The sequence below is a fragment of the Centroberyx gerrardi genome, chromosome 16 (genome assembly GCF_048128805.1).
Source record: "Centroberyx gerrardi isolate f3 chromosome 16, fCenGer3.hap1.cur.20231027, whole genome shotgun sequence".
Classification (NCBI taxonomy): Eukaryota; Metazoa; Chordata; class Actinopteri; order Beryciformes; family Berycidae; genus Centroberyx; species Centroberyx gerrardi.
In genome coordinates, this window is record NC_136012.1 from 4,836,559 (window position 1) to 4,858,538 (window position 21,980).

The window sequence follows — 21,980 nt, forward strand, 5'->3', positions numbered from 1 at the left end:
GTTTCTCCTCCATGACTACAGACCTCAACATTATGAAAATGTGGAGCGGCCAACATGACACGCCGTCTCGAAAAGCACCGCAGCGCTACCAGAAAGTATTGCACGGCCACGTACATAGAAAATGAATGGGAAGCGTGGAAATGACGGAAGCTGTGAAAACACACCATAAAGGTGTTTGTTGAAGGTCCTTCTGATTGATTGTCCCTCAGTCTAGACCCGAGACTAAAGGTGATTGAAGGGTCTTCTGATTGATTGTCCCTCAGACTAGACTCAAGACTAAATGATTTTTTGCCATCAGGGCTCCAATACAGTGGAACGCTCTGCCTGAGGAACTATCATCCTCTAAATCAATGCACTTTCCTGGTCTTTCTATTATGCAGTTGTTTTTGATTTGGTCCACTTTTAATCCTGTGTCTTTGATTCTATTTTTTTTGGGCATTTGAATGTGTTTCCATGTTGTTTTCTTCCTAATCCAAATCCACTCAAAAAGAAATTATACGAAAATCATTGAAATAAAAATAATTGAAAATCATTGAAATAAAAGAGCCTTAAAAAATAAGAAAAAAAAGACACTATTTCCAGGAAATAGTGTGTGCCAGTGTACAGTATGCATGGCTCTGTGTGTGTGTGTGTGTGTGTGTGTGAAAGAGAGAGGGAGAAAGAGAGCAAATAGAGCATGTTGGCATATATCCATGAGTGAATGCAAGATAAGTGTGTGTGTGTGTGTGTGTGTGTGGGCATCTACAAAGGCTAAAAGCACAATCTAAACGGTGTCACTGAATAACCCTCCAAACAGGTGACCTCAACTGGCTTCCTGAAATGAAACGGACAATCTTCAAATGCTGAGGTTGATACACCGGGGGACTTAACACACACACACACACACACACACACACATATAGTATACTCTGCTTTGCTTTTCCAAAGAGGCTTTTCTCATTTTAATCAAAGCATCTCTCCCAAGATGATTGAGCCTGAACTTAAATCTGGTGTTCACTTCCGACTGATGCACATATCCACACACACAAATTTAATATATTTTGTTCATTTCCCCTCCCACACAGATTGCAGATGCACACATGATATGCAGTTTTTAAATCTGATGATCATTTCTGCTTTGTAATGCTCACTCACACACACTCACACACATTCACACACAGGCGCAATGATGATGGGCCCCAAAACAAAACATTTTAAATAATTCATTTCAACCCACTACATCAAATAATATCCCACTCAGATTAAAATATTTTTTCACTCACTTCTGCTCTACCAGTCAAGCCACATCTCTAAAATATTTTCTCACTCACCCTCAGTTTTGTAACACAAGGAAATACTCCATCAGACTATATGTTTTGGCAAATGTTAGAAGTTTAATATGGATTATGGACATTTCAGCATAGCAGCAGTCATTGCATTTACATTATACAGAGCGATTTACAGCGAGTGCAAAAGTAGAGCAAGCTTCAATTCCAAGATCACCAAAAGTACCATCTACCCCAACGATGGATACAACCGTTCGCCAAGCATCATTTTTGAGATGTTTATTCCTGTAGTCTTTCAAATAAAACTTGTAGAGAACTGATAAGCTTTGATTGGCTAGAATCAACTTTTTGCCTGTTTTGCACTTGTTCATGAAACAAAATCACATTGGTAGGGAAGCAAGGAAGCAGGGAAACCATTAAAGCTGCAATAAGCTACATTTTCTGACCACTAGAGGGCGACAGAAACCGCAACTCATTTGTAAATAAAACACAACAAAGCCACTGCACTACGGAGGTCTATCAAGGACAAAAAAGCACCGTGCATAAATGCTAACAGCTAAGTTAAACGTACGGTGTCGCCGGTCACCAGTCTCACTTTGCCAGAACTTTCTCCCGCTGAAGGTTACATGTCCCACAATGACAACTGAAGAGGCAGGTAACAAGTTTACTAGTTTAACAAGTTTACTCGATTCCGCCATTATGAAAAAAATTTTCAGGGAGGGGGAGAGCGCCGCTTTCAAACAGCGAGGGAGGAGACAAGTTAGTTTTTAAAAAATGAAAAGCAACTGAATGGTCCAGGAGGAGCTTCGTTCAGGAGCGGAATTTGACAACAAGCTTTAGAAAAGAGGTGAAAACAGCAACACAGCTGCTGCTGTGTGGATATTGGTTTATATCATTATGTCTCAATGAAATCTCCACATAGCACACGTTAGTTTCAGGATTGGTTATAAGGTCTGATATTGCTTATTGCAGGTTTAACAAGGAAGCAGGGAAACCATTGGCTGTTGACGACCAATGACAATGAAAAGTTCAGTTTTGATGGCTCATGTTAGTACAGTAGCACCAGTGAAAAAAAACAAACTCAATATTTGATACTAATACTGAGGCTTTTTGTACTTTGCTGCTTGATATGTGTGATTTTATAGCTTTGCAGAGTTAAAGTCAGTTATTGGCCTTGAAAGTGCATGCACCGCTGTGTGAAAAGCAAACAAAGACCAGAGTCATCACAGCCAGAGGCATTTTCACTGCTCTGTTAGTGATTTTATAACTGTCACCTTTAGAAACCAAAACTTTGTTTTCCCCGTGAATGCAATCATAACAGAAAAAAATTGCATTTCTCTCTTCCATCTGTCCTGTGCAACCAAAAGATTATGACTAATAGGGTGTTGATGATTTCAAAGTTTGCCAAAGGAACGCCAGGCATGTCTGAAGTGATGACAGGTGTCTTCATAATGTGGCATATTGAGTTTTCCTGTCTGTGTGTGTGTGTGTGTGTGTGTGTTTAGACTGATTTACCTGTTTACCGATATATGGGGCCGATATTGTTCTTTTATTAACAATCAGATCTGGTCTCTCTACCTCTGATATGATGGATATGATGCAGTTTGATTGATTACATATTTATTGTAGAATTGATCAATACTACACTGGTTGTCTATGGGAAAACCCTAACCTGAATTGATTCTAATGAGACATTTTAATGAGATTCCACTCAAGTATGCATGAAAATTGATATCATTGGTATTAGTATTTGTAGTAGTAATTGTTCTTGTAATAATTCCCTGGGTTTCAGTGGAGAGTTTTAGTGTCACATACTATAAATGCTGTTTCAGAGGCTTTTCCAAACAATCTGGAGGAAACACTGAATGCTTATAGTTTTTTGGAATTTTTTGGCTTGAAAATGGTCAAATTCAAATATAATATCAACACAAAATATTGGTTATTGGCAGCTTTGATCCAAAAATATCAGTATCAGCATGTGTGTAGTCTTTTGCTGAAACTTAGGCAAGGGCAGTACCTATTTACAGGAACTCTCCATCTGCTGAAAAACACCTTTTCCTAATTATAATCTGAAAAGGAAGTGGCGATGTAAATTAGATTTTGGTTATTAAACGGCCGCTGATTGCCATGTTTTTGTTTTGATACTTGGCACTCCACCCACATTAATTCATTATGATTATCACGGTGACGACAATTTCTCTCAGCTGAATAGAAATATTTACTTTGCTTCAGCAAAAAAACATTAGGCGTCTGAGGTGAATGCTGGGGCTTTATTTCAATATTTACCAACACAATGCGTTGTTGTTTTTATGATTTTTAAAGCAAAACACCAGGTAAACATGTTATGTTCATTAGTGTGAGGAAAATATTTTTTCCTAATGCAGATGAGGTTTGTGTGTGTGTGTGTGTGTGTGTGTGTGTCTAGTCAACACCCTATCAGTCTGCAGCATGTATTCACATCAGAACCCGAAGAAAATCTGTCTCATTATATTCCTATATTTATATAATTCTTCAGTTTCAAATCATCTGATCACCCTAACATGGACAGTGCATTTGCAAATTTTCTCTGCTTTTCTTCTTCCATTTCTTTTCTCTATTTATGGCAGGAGGTCATCTTTGAGCTCTTCTATTGGAGGACCAAATGAAGGGGGCCAATGAGAGGAAGCAGCTTGTTAACAATTGACCTCACAATCTCAATCAGATGTGAGCTTTCTAACGAGTTAAACACATGAATGCTTACAATAAGGCTTGTGAAAGTTACAGCAACAAGATGTCATGTGTCTTCCACTATGGCGTTAAAGTGACATTAGCATGTTAGCATTAGCATGTTAACATTAGCATGTTCGAACGAGCATGTTAGCATTAGCATGAGAGCACTAGCATTAATCTATACACGGCAAAAAAATCTCCATTTTAACAGTCTAATATTGAGTCCTAAAATCCCAATGTTCTTAAAATAAGTGAAAAAAATCTGCCACTGGGGTTAGATAATTTCACTTGCTTCTGATGCAAATCAACTTGTTTTAAGAATTTTCTAGAATCAAATGTAATTTTCTTGATAGCAGTCTGCCATATTTTAAGATATGGCATTTGGCTCATTTCTAAAAAATTCCTGAAACAAGTGAAACTGCAGTGTAATTATGTTAGTATCAATTAAATCTAACAAAGTACAGCTTGACAAGGGCAGCTGAGGATGTCCTCAAATGGCCACCGTACAGGAGCAAGCAGGGATTCAGTTCAACTCAAGGGCAGTTCTAGAGGGATGGACACTGGCTGTGATGGGGATCAAACCAGTGACTTACCGATGTCAATTCATCCATCGGTCCACCTCCCTTCATGAATCATTTGAGGCAAATACTGACTAGATTATATCATATCCCGACTGAACCAAAAACAAAACATTTAAAACCAAACTGGTAGAGGCTGGTTGCCTTGGAGCTTTTACAGACTGTGTTAGTGTGTGTGTCTGTGTGTTTCTCTGATGTTTCTTACTATCTTGTGTTTCTGTGTGTGTGTGTGTGTGTGTGTGTGTGTGTGTGAGAGAGAGAGAGAGAGAGAGAGAGAGATTGACCATAAAGCAGCCAAGGCAATTCTTACAATAATGGGGCCACATGATTGCATTACACGTAAATTGCATGTACACACACACACACACACACACACATAGGGCTTACATTCATGATAGCCAATAGATAGGGGTCAATGTCACCCATAAATGCACAAGGCCTCTATTTGTGTTTTATACCTTCACTCTGTTTATCTGACAACATATGGTCTATACTGCCTCCAGCCAAACACATATGCTGCACCCTCTCTCTCTCTAGCTCTTCTTTCCTTTCTCCTTTCTTCTTCCCTCTTTCCGTGACTATGTCCTTCACCCATCCATCATCACCTCTCACTTTTATGTCTCTCTGGCATTCTCTCCCTCTCCTCCTCCCTCCCTTCCTATCATCTCAATCCCTTTGTTTTCCTCTTCCCTCCTCCTCTCCTTGCTTCCTTACCTCCTTTACTCCCTCCCTCTCATCTCACTCCAATCTCTCTCTCTCCTTTATTTCTCCCTCTCTCTTTGTCCCATTTCTGTACTAATGCTAATTTTTCATAAGGTTTCTACTATTTCACTCTATATACATAGCAATAGGTTTACATTTTTATAACAGTATGTACATTATGCACCTACTTATATTCATATATAGCAAATATTTCATATTTAGTAATCCATATTTATGTAGGCAATCATGACTGCTAGTAACATCTGTAAGTAACAACTGCAATAAATCCATACATGTAAGTAATCCATACTCTTTCCCATAACTCCCATCCAATCTACTTAACATGTGTTGAAATTGTCAGCTGCATATGTTAGTATGACCTCACAATTGTTTATATTCTAATTTCATTGCTTTTAGTGTTTTAGTGCTTTTTTTTTTTTTAGATTTTTGTGCTTATATTCTAATATTATTTATTATTTCATCATCCTACAACTTGCTCTCTCCTCCTTCCCGGTATCCTTCCTCTGTTTCTCCTTTTCTGCAGCCAATATTTGTCCTGTCTTGTTAATTAGCTGTTTTGACAGAGGCGGAAAGCTTTTAGAGACACAGTCAGTTGCTCCCTAGCTCCAAGACACAATCTGTTCCCATCAGCAGAGAGCTGCATGCTGTGATGTTACCAACTAAATCTGCCACAGAACTAGAATATGTAAAGAACCCAAAACTGTTATTTTTTAAGACAAAATTTGTTGCCACGTTGTGATCAGCAACGGATATTTGGTGCTAGGAGGCCAGAAATGACTGTTTAGCCTTCTGGAGGTGTTGCAGGTCTAATTCAATCCAATATCTATGATGGGATGATATCCACCTGATGACCCCAATGACATACCTACTCCTAGTACTGGAGGTTATCTCACCTAAAATCAGTTTGAACATCATTTTACTTGCAGAATAGAGTTGAGATTAGATGAAACATTAAAGGAAAAATCCACCTTGAAACATTTAATGTTAAGAAAACAGCTATTGGTGATGTACCTTGCATTTTTAATTCACGCGAAATCCCCTTAAAATTAATTAAGGGAGTTATTAGTGGATGAGATCCCATCGAAACCTCCTTAAAACACCCCTTAATTTCTCACTCCTTACTTTATAATTTAATGTAAAATTCAGGGAGACAGGAAATTCCCATTAATAATTCATTAATAACCATGCACAAAAGGCATGAAAAATCCCTTAATTACTAATGTCTCCACAAATCAACCAATGAATAAATCCCTTAAAAACCCATGATACCTTACTTTTTTAGTGTTTTTTGTATTTGTGTTATTTTTAATGGATAGTTAATGTTTATGTAATGGAGAAGTTAAGGACATTTCAGGGCTAAAATTAAGGTTTCGTAGTGGTTTGACAGCAGAAATTTTTCAGATATCTAAAACATCAGCGGTAAACGTCAGGTTTTGGTGTCAGTCCCTCAGAATCAAACAGCGAAGGCTTCTTTCTTCAACAATCATACAGGGAGAAATCCATCATAGAAGAGGTAGAGAGACCAATTTCTCCACCGACAGTAGCCTCAATAGACCACAATGCAATGCAGCCACAGCTTGCATCTTCATGGATCAGTTGGGACTGGGACTCAAATAAAACGTCTTTGTATGATACATTTGACATTACCCCTCATCTGATAACAAGGGTTATAACATTGACACAACAAACACTCCATACAAACCCTCAAGAAATTGTAGTTATGAGGTTTCCACGACAACAGCATGCTGCCAATTATTCAGTGGAGAGATGAAGTGTGCATACAGATGTATGCTTTCAGTATTTATCCCCAACAACGTGAAGCTGATGACTTGTGACACTTCGGCTTACGTCTTCATCATCGGCTCTAATGAAGCCATTCGCTCAACATCAGGCCTTATCAGCTTTATGTTGACGGGTTAAATACTGAGACGTACACCACAATGTTGGAGGAGGAGGTTACTACTGTTCTTATTAGAAAGAAAGAAAGAAAATAAGGATGGGAGGTAGGAAGGAGGAAAGGAAAGGACAGAAGGAAGAAGAAAGAAACAGAAAGCCAAAAGGAAGAATGAAAGAAAGGAGGATGGAAGGAAGGACGACTGAATCAAAAAAGGGAAGGAAGAAAGAAAGGAAGAACCACAGGAAAAAGGAAAGGGCGAGAGGGAGGAATGTCAGAGGGAATGAACGAAAGCAGGCAGGCAGGAAGGAGGAATAAAAGAAGGAATGAATGAAGGAAAGTAAGGAAGAAGGAAAGGAGCAAGGAAGGATGGAGGGAAAGAAAAGATGAATGGAACAAAGTCAAAAAAAGGAAGCAAAGAAAGGAAGAAGGAAGGAAAGAAGGGAGAAAGAAAGGAACAAATAAAAGAAGAAAGGAAGGTAAGAGGGAAGGAATGAAGGGAATAATGAATGAAGGGCAAAAGTACGGAAGAGGGAAAGGCAAGCAGGAAGGGAAGGAACGAAGAAAGGAAGGAAGGGATGAAACAGAAGGAAGGAAGGAATGGAAGAATGAACGAATGCAGGGAAGAAGGAAGAAAAATGAAAAAATAGAAAACAAAAGGGTGAAGGAAGAAATGAATAAAGGAGGGAAAGAACAAAACAGCATAGTGAACTGGCCACTCTACATATAATATGGGCTGAGGAGTGAAATGATAAGACACTTACCAATCAACCGTATAGAGACAGAAAGAAAGAGAGGAAACAACGAAGGACTGCAACGACATAATGCCTCATCCTACCTGCAGCTGTTTTAACTGGAACAGAACAGAGACAGGAGGTTACATCAGAGACAAACAACACTTAACGCCCACGCACTCGCTTAAAGGTACAGCGAGCGTTGACTCGGAAACAAAAAACACAACGTACACGCAGACACACACGTACATTGACGCACATACGAACACGTAACAATGGTAACTCTTTCTCACGCTCTAAAACAAACGTACACGAATTGTTTCTGCCTTTTTCCGCACACGCAGATATACTGTACTCATACTTAGATATACGATTCCTTCACACTTTCTCTCTCTCTCTTTCTCTCTCTCTCACACACACACATACACTGATTGTTCTCCTGTGATTTACTGTAAGTCACAGCTCAGCGTTGAGTCACTTTGACAACATTCTGTATAGTTAAAGGTGCTACATGTAACATTTTTAACATCAATATATCATTGTCAAATTAATTGTGACACCTTGGTATAATTACTGTAAACAAAAGAGACTGTTGTTAAGTTGTTGAGATAACTGTTAGCTTCTATTTTACATCAATTAGTGCTAGTGTTTCTCAAATGAAGACTACATTTCCCATAAAACCCTGTTGCTTCCCTCCCCCTTTCTGGTGTTTTTGTCTTTACTGGAGAGGATCAACATGTTGGAAGTGATTTTTCCATCTTCCTTTCACTCCTTCCACCATCTGCCATTACCAGAAACTCTGAAAGCTTTAGCTCCATTTGCACTGGAAGAACAGCTCCCTCTTCCTGTTTTGTGCCCTAAAGCAGCAGATTTCCCTCCAAATCTGACCCGAAGGCACACAATGTAAAATGCAGTGTAGAGGCCTGCAGAAGTTGCCAACCTTCTCGGTTGTGGTCTCGTTTGTTTACAGTAATTATACGCATGTCTCAAAATGAATGTGGTAATGATTTATTGATGTTGAAATGCTACACGTAGCTGTGAAAGATGTGAAAAAATGGTAATTTTCAATGTCCATCCATGTCACCTTAATTAGCAAATGTTTACATGTATGTTTGTGCTTGAGTCTGTGCAGGTGCATACATAGAAAAGCTTTTCTTTCATAATGTATGTGTGTGTGTGATTCGCCTGGGCTTGCGAGCCACACATCTCCTGCCTCCTCTAATGAGAATAACCTTCAGTTAGACCATCAACCACTCAACAAGGCAACATCAGAAACAGGATGAAAGGAGAGCAAGGAGGGAGGGAGGTTTAAACAAGCTGGGAGGAGAGAGGATGAAAAGAAGTGATTACAGAGGAAGGGAGTGTAAATCCTTTCCACTTTCAAACGTCAAGGGTGATGTCACTTTGCAAGAGGATTGTATAACACGCAAAAAACCCTCTTGAACAATACGCTGAGGGCTGGAGTCGAAGTTTCAAAGTAAAAATCCAAGACAAGAGGGGATCAAAATTAAAGGAATACACCGAATTTATGGGAGATTGGCCCTTCATTCACAAATCTATCCCCACTGCCCTTCATTCACCACTTCCCACCTAATCAGATAAGGCTACGCCTCTGTGGTGCGACTTCATTCACAAATTATCCCTCTAGCCTTTCATTCATATTTATTACCTCCTTCGGTTTTGCATCATACAATCAGCTAAGCTTCTCAGGCGCTTTCCACACCTTCTCTCACACCCCCATGGGAACCAATCACAAATTGACGCACTCCTTATTACCTCAATCAGATGTTTCCGTATGTCGCTGTCATTCCAATTGGCGCTGCTGATCTGCACCCCACCTCCACCAGCATCAAGGCTCCATTTTGATATGCTGTGCAGAGATATACGGCCCCTGGGAGTCAACGGCGAGCTTCAAATGGAGTCCACGCCAAAATTTTGATCAATGTTTAGATTTAATAAAGCTTTTCAAATTCGTAAACCTACTGTCTCCTGATTGAAGTGATGAGAACACAGATATCAAAATAATCCATGTGTCCACAGTAGATCATTCGCTCTGATGCTCCATGCTAACACTTTAGCATACACTATGTTGCAAGATTTTAATAATACAAAGTTGTTAGAGTTTTTATTATATGGCCTGTAGATTCATACATTTAAAAAAAACATTCAACTGATAGCTGATGTAGCCAAGTTTATTTTTGGAACAATTTCAGGTGAGCAACCAAGTATTCATCCGCTGAGCAGTGATTTTTAGCTGTACACAGTCTGCCATCACCCACCACAAACAGGGAAAGTAGTAGTGCTAGTTCAAAACAGTACTTTATTATTATATCATATGTTGTGTAAATTACAACTGCCAGACTTGGCCACATATTGTTTAAGATTACTAATTACAAATTACCATTTAGTTTTACATCTGCTACAAGTTCTCATTTTCTCACTTTTGAGATAATGCTAGTCGCCTACTATCACTCAACATAGTATATGCTAAAGTGTTAGCATGGAACTCAGGAGCCAATGATCTACCGGGGACACATGGATGACTTTGGTGTCTATGTTCTCATCACTTAATGGGTAAATTGACCGACAGCCCAAACACTCAGTGTATGTCTTAAAAAAAATAAAAATAAGCAGTGTGGCATAGTGAGTTGATAGAGCATCCTTCAACAATTCCCCAACAAAGAAGACAATCAAAGAAAATAAACAATAGTGGATCAAATCAAATCTTGTTTGAGGCCAATGCGAAAAATAATGGGCAAATCACTCAAAATATAGAAGGAAGTGGAATTGTATAGCACCTGAGAGAATATGAGAGAGCATCTTCTCATATTCATATAACTTTTTGAGCTCATGTTGCTTTGTTTTAAACGCGTATACCTAAAACAAAATGATCTCAGATGGGTCCAAGAAAAACTTAAGTCTGAGATAAGTTTATTGAGTGAATTGAACAATACTGAATACACTCCTAGTATACATTGATGAATTAGATATAAATTAAGTTGTTATAAGTTGTTATAAATTTGATAAATATTAAGTATTGTGAAAAAAATAATAATTTCAACATCATTAATACTATTACGCTAATGATTATTTCTATCATCATTACTTGTAACAATGAAATAATGTAATCATCCTGGGACCTGCCAGAGCATCACACAGTGCGCTGCAGGAACAGAAATAGGCCACACACTGCTCCGCCTGGCCCAGCAGCCATAAGACAACGATAAATAAATCAGGATTGAGATCCGGCACTCCACGCTCAGCTGTACGGTCTGCCTGCCACGGCGGCCGCTTTAGCGAGCCGGGGACGCTAAATCCAACCTGACAAGAGCCGCATCAAACTTTTACGGCCTTGTAAGCGATCCGCTGCTGCACTGGGGAGCTGGTTTATTGGACAGATTAAAATTGCATGGTTCATAGTGAAATACACACACACACACACACACACACACACACACACACACACACACAAACACACACACACACACACACACACACACACACACACACACACTTCTGCTGATGTTTCAGAGTGAAATGTGGGCAGAGTGGAAGCTTCCTCCTCTCCTTCCATCTACTACTTCCATGTTTCTTCTCTCTCCCTCCCACACTCTTCTCTCACTCCCCATCCTTTACTTCTCTCTCTTTCTCTCTCTCTCTCTCTCTCTCTCTCTCTCTCTCTCTTCATTCACCTCAATCACTGCCTTTCTTTCTCCCTCTACCAACCCCTAACTCATTTTCCTAGACAATTCCTTGTGATTTTTTCCAAATAATTCCTCTTGGGAGAGAGCAACAGTGCAGCAATAATTAACCAGCACTAGTTCACCGGCACGCAGTCACAAAGTGGGACGTATACTGCGTCTACACCTGCAGGTGGTTTGCTGGTTAATTATTGCTGCACTGTTGCTCCCTCCCAGGAGGAACTATTTGGAAAAATTCAACTTTTTGCTTCCTCTTGTTTTGTTTCCAACTGGCACTCAACCAGCATGCTGTAAGCTAGGTGAACAGGCAGAATAATCAACCAAAATATGTATTTTTAAGTTATTTGTGAACAGAATCTTAACATCTCTTTTGTATTCTTTAGTGTATCATGATTGTAGCCATGTGGAATTTAATATATGTGTCTGTTTCCACTGTTAGAAGACTAAAATGGAATGGAAGAATGAATAGCTGTGGAATCCTCACAGATATTTCTTACTGCTAGTTGAATTCTAGGAACTGCTTGCACTTCTATGAAAACAGTGACTGTTCATTTGAGTTAGATCTTTTTTTTTTTTTTTCATATAGGCAGGAGAATTGCATGCATGCACAGATAAGTGACTGACATGAAAGCATGCTGGGAGAGCATCCAGCGAACAAATAGGTTTAATCAGACTGGGTCTTATCTGCTTTGGCAGGAAACGCAATCTGCAGCTGCATGGATAAAAACTTGCTCACATGAAAGCATATGGCACAGACACACACAACTTCTTAGCATAAGCAATGAGTCAACATACATCAAGGATTTATTTATCTGTACTCCTGCATGTACAGAGACATCAGAAAGACACTGTAGCCCCAGTGGCCTAATGGATAAGGCCCTGGCCTCCTAAGCCAGGGATTGTGGGTTCAAGTCCCATCTGGGGTGATTGAAAGCAGAGTGGCGCAGCGGAAGCGTGCTGGGCCCATAACCCAGAGGTCGATGGATCGAAACCATCCTCTGCTAAATCTTAGCTTTTCCAGCCTCCATCATGTCCACGACTCCTACGTCCATGCCTTCGTTCTACTGTCATCACATGAGTAATCAACCCATGTTGACGTTGACATGGGTTGGTCTTTGATTGATGTGTTTGAGTGTCCTGCACCATTTATGGTGCCCAGCCCATATGGGTTTACAAGACACTAGACAGCAACAACAGCCAGGATGGCCACATGACAAATCGTAATATACAGTTCCACAAATTCAAAAGGAGAACATTTCAAAAACATTCAATTTCCATGACAGAAATGTCCTATTATGTTGGATACAGTGTTCTCTGTCTTAGTTGCCATGCATTTTCTATAAATCTTGCTAAGACAAAAATCTCCTCATTAAACAGCCAACTCAACATATCACCTTCAGACAACCAAAACAAATCAGGGTTCTTCAGCTGAATTTTTTCAAATAGATGATTCCTCAAATCACTGTACATGGGGCAGTGAAACACAAAAATGAAATTCATCCTCAACAACACCAAGATCACAAAAAACACATAAACGCAGCTCTTCAGAAATACCTTTATATCTGCCTACCTCAATTGCCAGTGGTAAGGTACCAGTTCTTAACTGAGCACATAAGGACCTCTGCCCTCTCTTTAAATTGTGAAGTAATCTTTGATTTGAACGTAGCTTCTTCCAAATCTCCTCCTTCCATTGTTCCTTATGGATCTTCAGCAGTTTTTGTTTGACTATATTTATATTACACTGCAAATTGTTCCTGAAGATTATATGTAAATCAGAAAGAGAAAATATTGCAGAAACCTCTCTTGACCAAGGATAACTGTGTGCTCTGTCCCAATTAAAGATCTTTTTGGTCAGCCTTTCCTCTGGCAACTGGACAAGGCAAGACAACAGCCGAACTATCTGTGCTTTACAAGACATGACTCCCATCCCATGTCCCCTTTGCAGTATATTTATGCACCCCAAGAAAGCACCTCATGGCTCGACTCTGGATAGCATTACAGTCAGGGGCATCCTCAAAACCCCACACTCCTGCAGCATAAAATAAAATTGAGCCAACCATTGAATCATAAAGTTTTGAAAATGTTGAAAAACCAAGGTCAGAACACAGTTTAATTTTATTCATCACAGACCCTAACGCTCTTCCTGCTGACTCTGCCAGTGCTTTTCTTCCTTCTGAAAAGCTCATGTTTTCATTAAAGACAAAACCAAGATATTTATGTAGTGTACTTTAAGGGCATTGATCCAAACTGAAATATATGGTTGCTCTACTGTTCACATTGCTTTCTAAAATGTATAATCTGTGTTTTTTCACTGTTAATAGCAAGTCTCCATTTACTGCACCATAAACTCATAATATTCAGCATTTTTTGTAAACTAAACTCTTTCTCGGCAACCAACACAATGTCATCAGCATACAACAGAATACTTAAGTTCATATTGTCAATCGATATACCTAGATTGGCATGCTTGATTTCTTGAGCTAAGTCATTCATATAAAGGGCAAATAAAGTGGGGGAGAGCACATCTCCCTGCTTCACCCCAAATGGAGTAGGAAACCAGCCAGTCCTGAAATTATTTAACTGCAAACATGCAACTGGGGCTTTGTACAAGGCTTTGATGGCATGATAAAATTTACCATCAATACCAGAGCAAATTAACTTATACTCCAAAAGATCTCTGTTGATCCAATTAAAGGCTTTCTTGAAATCAACAAAACAAGCTAACGTGTTTTTACCCTCTTGTAGTCTAGCTCTCACCACAGAGGATATGGCATAAATATGATCAATACATGCCCTGTTTTTCCTTAAACCATTCTGCTCATCCACCAACACTCCATGAAACTCTAAGTAATTATTAAGTCTATTATTAAGGACACCTGAATACAATTTATAAACTGTACTGATCAAGCTGATACTTCTGTAATTTAATGGAACTCTAGGGTCGGCTTTTGCAGATTTAGGGATGGGTTTGATTATGGATTTGTTCCACACAGACGGAATAATACTATTGTGAAAGCATGTTTGACATAAACAATGTAAAATATTCAACATATTAGGAGTTTTAAGGACCTCATTAGGGAGGTCCTCAACACCCACAGCTTTATTTAGTTTAGCTCTATCTACTACCCTCTGTACCTCCTCTAGTGTGATCTCACTATTCAGCATATGGTTTAGGTGATATGCTGTATTACTCATCCCATTTTCAAGCTTGCATTTTAATTTACAGATTTCATTTAAGAATTGACCATTAAATATATAGATTACAGAAACAGATTGTATACTATAATCTGTTTCCCACTTCTTTAATATCTGTCCAGTCTCAAATGAAGATTCACCATTTTCCATTAGGATCTCCATTGGAATCAGCCTGCATACATAATACATGCTGCTTGGTGGTTGGACACCACAGCAGCATGTATTAGCAACAGTTTTAGCTGAGAACGGTTACCGTGCTGGGTCTAAATTGTGACACCGCAAGCAGCCATGGGTGTAGCCCCAGTGGCCTAATGGATAAGGCACTGGCCTCCTAAGCCAGGGATTGTGGGTTCAAGTCCCATCTTGGGGGATGGAAAGCAGAGTGGCGCAGCGGAAGCGTGCTGGGCCCATAACCCAGAGGTCGATGGATCGAAACCATCCTCTGCTAAGACCAAGATTTTTCCCAACAGAGCACAAGATACTAAACTTGTGAGATGTGGGTTCAAGCCACACATTTGGTGCAGACCACTTCTAGCTTTGTCCAAACCCACAGAACTTTATTTTAAATTCTAGTCAAGATCCCAAGGTTTCCAAAGATACCAAATGTCAGGCTGAACTACAGAGAAATGTGTATAAAATGGTGCACAAACATCTAGATTCTTTCCATTTTATGTAATGGTTCAGCCTTAAAAATGGCACCTTGGGTTTAAATATTTTACTCAATGTAAGCAGCTCTAGCTTCAATGAAGCGTTGGAACGAGCAGATACAGAATATGGATGTGACATTGCCGTACAGTATGGAAAAAAATGTTTTTTATAACTTTGAAGCTTCTGAAGAGGAAATTTAATGGGAAACTCAGGGTGCAACAGGTTAAAGTAGTAATCCGTGTTGTTTAGTTGGTCTTTTTTTTATAAGTTCGGCCACATCTATGGTCCTAAGCATCATAATTGCGGTGTATCCACACTGCATTTCCTAGAGATCACTTGTCAATCAAACTAGTTATCACCCACTGACAAGACTGACAAGAAGTTTACCTTATAGTCAGTTACTGAGCATCAGGAGAATTTGTAATAAAGACAAGGAGTTTGATATGCAAGCTACTGCCCTATGTGACCGTTTCACATCTAAAGACAGACAGTTACAGGACAAATGCATGTTGAAGGGAAACGTCACACGAGACAGTTTGCTGACCCCTAAGACAGCTCTAACCCATGACAGGAACACTGCATTTGTGTTGACTCATGCCCCTGTCCCACAAGACGTGAAGGCTGCCATTAGCATATTTTATCTTCTGATCCATCTATCGGTATGGCTTTTCAGAAGAAAACTAGACTTGCCAATACATGTGCCAGTAATCTGAACGATATTCTCATAAGAGCGGGCGTACTGCCTCAAAATGTTCTCTCCTCCCTCCCCACAGGCAATTTCCTCTGTCAAAATTGTCCCATTTGCAATGCAATGATTAAGGAGGATTCTTTTCTTCATCCCCACTCAGGGAGGAAGATGAAAGTCAGGCGCCAAATAACCTATGCAACTAAATTCGTCATGTATTTACTAGAATGCCCATGTGGCTTCTACTATGTTGGAAAGTCAAAAAGGGAATTGAGAGTATGTATTACAGAGTATACGAGTAATATCAAGGAACATCATGAAAGCTCTCCAGTAGCCAGACACTTTAATACAGTGGTTCATGATGTGTGCCTATAGTAAGGTTTTAAGGTACTGAGCTGGTTCAGACACCTAAAAGGGGAAGAGATAGAGAGAAACTGCTGTTACAGAGAGAGACATTCTGGATCTATATATTACACACATAATGAAGAACGGCAGTTGAGGCGTTTCCTTTAGGTACGATCCTGTGTTTGAACATGGACTATCTTGTGGCATGGTATATATATATGTATGTATGTATATATGAATTCAAAAAAATGAATGATTGAGTTTGTTAAATGTAAGGAATGATCATGGACATTACGCAATAGCCATTGGTATGTCTTTGAATTGAAAAAAGATATGTTCAAGAGTATAGTCTCTTGAAAAAAGATTGAAACGCACACCAGTATTAGTGGCGATAGGCATCAGTAATCACTAGACACAGGTACTAGTACTCACATAGTCTAATCAGTAGAGAGTACTAGACATAGAAATAGAACACACAGAAATACCACCCAAAGTAACCTCAATAAAAACAATAGAGAGGCAATTCTAGAACATTATCAATACAGAAATCAAGTGCTAATACATAAATATACTGTATGGTCCAATGGTGTAGGAAACCACACATAGAAAAAAGGGGGGCACATCGAGAGGCCCAGGTCCATATACTATCAGTAACTGACACAGTTACAGTTACATGCAAATCATATTTACAAAATAGGTTTGAGGTCAAAGTCTATTGAGGCAGAGAGGAGCTTATAGTCTGTATAGTATAGTCTGTCTTACTGCAACTCTTAACTGTAAAACTGTGAATTCACACATACAAGGTTCGTTTTTTAACAAGAGTAAAGATGATGCCTGAACAATGGGTAAAAATAAAAATAACTCACGATAATAATATTTCACAGATAAGTGCAACCTGAAAATGTTATTTTCTTAGTAATGGTCTTAAGTAGGTAATCATTTCCACACATTCCCACAATGGATTGTGCTCTCACACAAGGCTGGTTTCAAATTGGTGGAGCTTGTTGCACATTTTTATGTTTTTAAAGATGATTTTTCAGGGCATTTCTGCTTTATCGGGCAGTGTGTACTGTGGAGAGCAGGACGGCGTGTGACAAAAGGACGAGAGTTGAATTCAAACGGCGGGATGCGGCGTCTACTTCAGCACGCTTTCCTGTCGGTTTTATCAGATCAGGCGGGAAAAGCAATCTACACACGCGCTGATACAAAGTTGCTCACATGAAGGCGTGTACCCCGCATCTCCGTCTCGCAACACCACACATAAAAGGATTAGTCAGTCACATGGGAAGATGAATAAGATTAGGGGGAGGCGTGCGAACAGGGCCTGCCTGTTGATCAGAGCTTACTATTGGCCCATTCCTATCTCTGTGCCTCTGATACGCAGCAAAAGTCCATAGATCGACCACATATTGCTTGACACTCCCTAGCATCACTGGAAATGTGCGTTGCATCCTCTTACACTAACTGTTAAATTGATGCAATCTCATTTCCTTGTTTGTGAAAAAGCAGAGGCAATAGAGAAACCGTAATTGCTGATGCTGAGATCACACTGGAGAGAAAACAAGATGGTATCTCCAACTGGGATGTCCCCAGTTTTCATTTAAATTTCATGTACTTTGATTGCATTTAATACTGCATATGCTGCAGTAGTCGTATTAGCAGTAGTACTTTTAAAGTCACAATGAAGTGAAAAATGTCTGTTTTTTACCTTGTTAGCTAATTCTCCATATCATAAAGTACACTCATTAAACAATAAATGCCCCCCAAAAATACAAAATTTGTGCTTTTTTATATGCATATATCCAAATTTCTTTTACTTTTACTTAGTAGAAAACTGTAGTTTTATTGAGTACTTCATGGCGTACCAGTAGGCGTACATAAAAATTCCAACCAATAGTACCCCCCCCCCCCCCCGCCTCTTCCATCATATAAAACCTGCAACTTCACAACTTTCAAAGTGACGAGTGGCCACATGAGAACTGTTTCCTTGGTCCAACCTGTTTTTGAACAGTCCCTTTTTGCATTACGTCCCGCCCCAACATCCTGTTTCAACAAGAAATACGTTGAATTACGGAAGACACCATTGAAATGGTGTTTCCTTGTGACTTGAATTCGTCACTACTACACGTTATTCATCTGAAAACCTAGAATAGGTAATGAGGCAAGCTACCACAATAAAATTGAACAAAGAGTCTCATATTGGCCCACTCTCACACACACAAATACCTGCTGCTGTACACTTAAGCAAGTTAACCTGGGGTGACTGGGGTGTTTTGTGTTTTCATCCATCCAATCCTCCATCCAGTCCTCCTAGGGAACATCAGCTCCAGCATGACCACCTGTCTTGAGTGGTGTCTTGATATTTCAGCCATCAAAACAATTCTGGGTCGACCTTCAGCTGCCAGTCTTGCGCTGTTCAGAAAAGGCCAGCTGACTCGCTCAGCTGGGGTTGCGGCTCCTCTGCTGTTTTGACAGAAGCAAGCGATCCACCTTGCTGCGCGGAGGTGCTCGCCTTGGGTGATGCCTTTGCAGTTGATGTTTGCTGTAACCTTCAGCAACTTCAGCAACAAAAATCAATCTGCAAAAAATGTCAGTCTTAACAAGTCGCTTAGTCTCACATTGAGTCTCTTATTTTTTTTCTTTAAAAAAAATCTGGCAAAAGGGTGAGATAATTCCACTTGTTTCTAATACAGCTTCACCTGGTTAAGGTGTGTGAATGCGTGGAACTGTATGAATGTGAAGCAGCGTATGGCTAGAATCAATCAGTTGATGTCCATTTTAACGCATCATTTAGTCTCATATTCAGTTGTAGAATCTTGCTTTTCTTAAAACTAGTGAAACATTCTGCCAACGGAATGAGATTATTCCACTTGTTTCCAATCCAGTTGCACTTGCTCCAGGAATTTTCTGCAAACAACATGGAGTAAGGCAGATCGCTCCACTAGTATCAAGAAAGAAAAAGGCGATGGGACTCTGATTGCATATATATGTAGTCGTGTGCAGAGTTTAAAGACAGTTAAATGACGAAAACCTTAACCCTAACCTTAACCAAAGTTGTTTTACTTAACCATTAACTAACCTTTTCACATAACAAACAGGTGAAAATGGTGTGTCCAATGTGCATTATTGTCACATAATTCAGTTTGTGGTAGAGGAACGTAATGTTCACATAACTAGTATTCACAACACGTAATCTGCGCTTCAGAGTTCGCGCTCATTTAATGAAATTTTATGACACCAGATTGACTTTGGCCAACTTTTCTTGGCCAACAAGCTTGTTTACCATCCTCACATGGGCTAAGTTTCCCGGTCACTCAGCTCCATTGGAAATGAATGGACCTCCTGTGACAGTTACTCCCATCCATTGCTCCCATCTTGTACCTTGCTGCTGCATTCCCACCATCCCACTCATCCCCAGCGTCCTACTGCTGATTGACCCTTCCAGCCCTGCTTCCACCTCTTCCTTGGTGTTTGCCTTGCACCGCAGTCGTATTTATGGCTGCATTTGCTACTAAACGCTAACATTTACAGATTGTTCTAGACAACACACCCATAAACACAAACAGGAAACAGCCTCCTCATGGCCAGTAGAAAAGCTGAATGAGCTGTAGAGGTCAGTCTCTAGCTTCCAGCTACACACACATTCACAAACACACACACATGCACGGACGCTGCCTTGGAGGGGGAATTGGACTGCCTATTCCCATCTTATTTGACCCCATCACTGTAGCTACCACCTACAAGGCAAACACAATAGACCACCATGACATTGACCATCCATTACAAGAACACTTTACTTTCCTCCGGGCTCACATTTAGGTCCCTTAAGGGGCTGAACGCATTGGTTCAGTGAGAGCTTTGTGCTGCTGCCATAGCCACACCGGACAAAACCCCCTCAAGGCCTACGCTATAGACTCTTACATCTGCATGCTTTCTGCTGTGCTGCTGCTCATTTGGTTCGTCTGCCTATCTATCCACGCGTGCACCCATCCTCTGTCATCATCTCTCATCATCTCCCGTCTTCCTTCTTGACATGTGAGTTTCCAGACACATGATGTAGGGCCGGTCAACGGTATAGAGGAAGACGCGCGCACCTCCGGCAAAGTGGCACAGTTCAAACAGACAGGCGGCGCTTTCACTGTCAAGTCCAGTCAAGTCAAATTTCTATATAGAGCGCTTTTAACAAACCGTGTTCACCACAGAGAACAAAGGACACAAGAGAGAACAAACACATCACACATTTCAAGTTGGTACGAAGCTAGATCTTGTCCTTGGTGTGTGTGCGTGTGAGAGTGTGTGTGTGTGAGTGAGTTGACATGAGGGCACAGGGAAGCAAGTCTTCTGCAAGAACGGCAAGAAAATGGCAATGCCGCCTTTAAGCTTGCTGCTGGTTTACAACTAATTTCAGGGCTTAGAGTTAGGAAAAGGCTTTAAATATTGAATTCATTTAAACAACTTTTTTAGAAAACCCAAAACTCCAGTATCGCTTTTGTCCAATGGTTTTAGAATGCCATGTCTTTCTCAGGTCAGGCAGTTCACTGTTATTAAAATAGGACCATATTATTTTAATGAATTTCTGCATAATTTTTTAGAAAAAAGAAGAGAGAGAAAGGGGGCAGACATGTGGCAAAGGTGACGTGGCAAAGATAAAGAGCCGCAATCAAACCCACACTGTCATGACAGCACATGGCGCATGCTCCAACTTGCCATGCCAAAGAGCACAAGCAGTCAAATTACCTTTTTGAACATCCTACTTCAAAGAAACTGACATTACCACAAATTGTGTGCAAGTCTTGCTCTGAGATGTTTGTTTCAAAGCTACAGCAAGAATGCAGCCATCGAGTTTGACAGCAGAACAGCTCTGATTTGCAGAAACTCTGTGATTTAGAGAAAAGGCAGGTACAACACCTCTGGCTAAGTGTGAGGGTTCAAACATGCAACGCTGTTTCTTTCCCATGTGATTCATCTGGAGTTCCCCATTCATCTTGTTAAAGAAGAAGAACTTTTCTACTTTGACAGTGTTGTACAAGTTTATTAATAGCATGGAGAAGCTATGCCTTGATGCACATGGTTTTACAGCCGTAAGAGTTTCATGGCATTCCAGTTTTATTATATGGTAGATGTTTGTCTTAATGGAATGGAAAAAGAAAATGAACAATTATAAAGGATGTGTTAGGGACCTGGTAATTCCATGAGAATGAACAACATTTTCTTGTACAGTCCAGGTGAGTTTAATAAACCTTTTCCAAGTGCTCACAACCATGAACAATTCCTATGAAAGAAAAGCTAATTCATAGGGAAAAAAAACGTCCAGGTTCTTCTATTTATTTAACAGGATTTTTCCTGTTGAACTGATGAGTAATGCCAGATATTTTTTAAAGGAATTCAGCTTCTAAGTATTTACCTACTTAGTTACAGCTGTAATGAGTTGGTAACTTACTACTCTTACCATGTATTTACCTGGTAAATACCTAGTACTTAGCATGACTGTAAAAGGAAGGGT

The 21,980-nt window shown here is 39.9% G+C and overlaps 2 non-coding genes across 2 annotated transcripts; both read left to right on the plus strand.

Moving 5' to 3' along the window:
* The first annotated feature begins 12,457 nt into the window (after window positions 1-12,457).
* Window positions 12,458-12,530, plus strand: trnar-ccu (transfer RNA arginine (anticodon CCU)). The gene has a single exon. It is a non-coding gene; the product is annotated as a tRNA-Arg (tRNA).
* Window positions 12,531-15,096: 2,566 nt separating this feature from the next.
* On the plus strand, window positions 15,097-15,170 carry trnar-ccu (transfer RNA arginine (anticodon CCU)). The gene has a single exon. It is a non-coding gene; the product is annotated as a tRNA-Arg (tRNA).
* The last annotated feature ends 6,810 nt before the right edge of the window (window positions 15,171-21,980 follow it).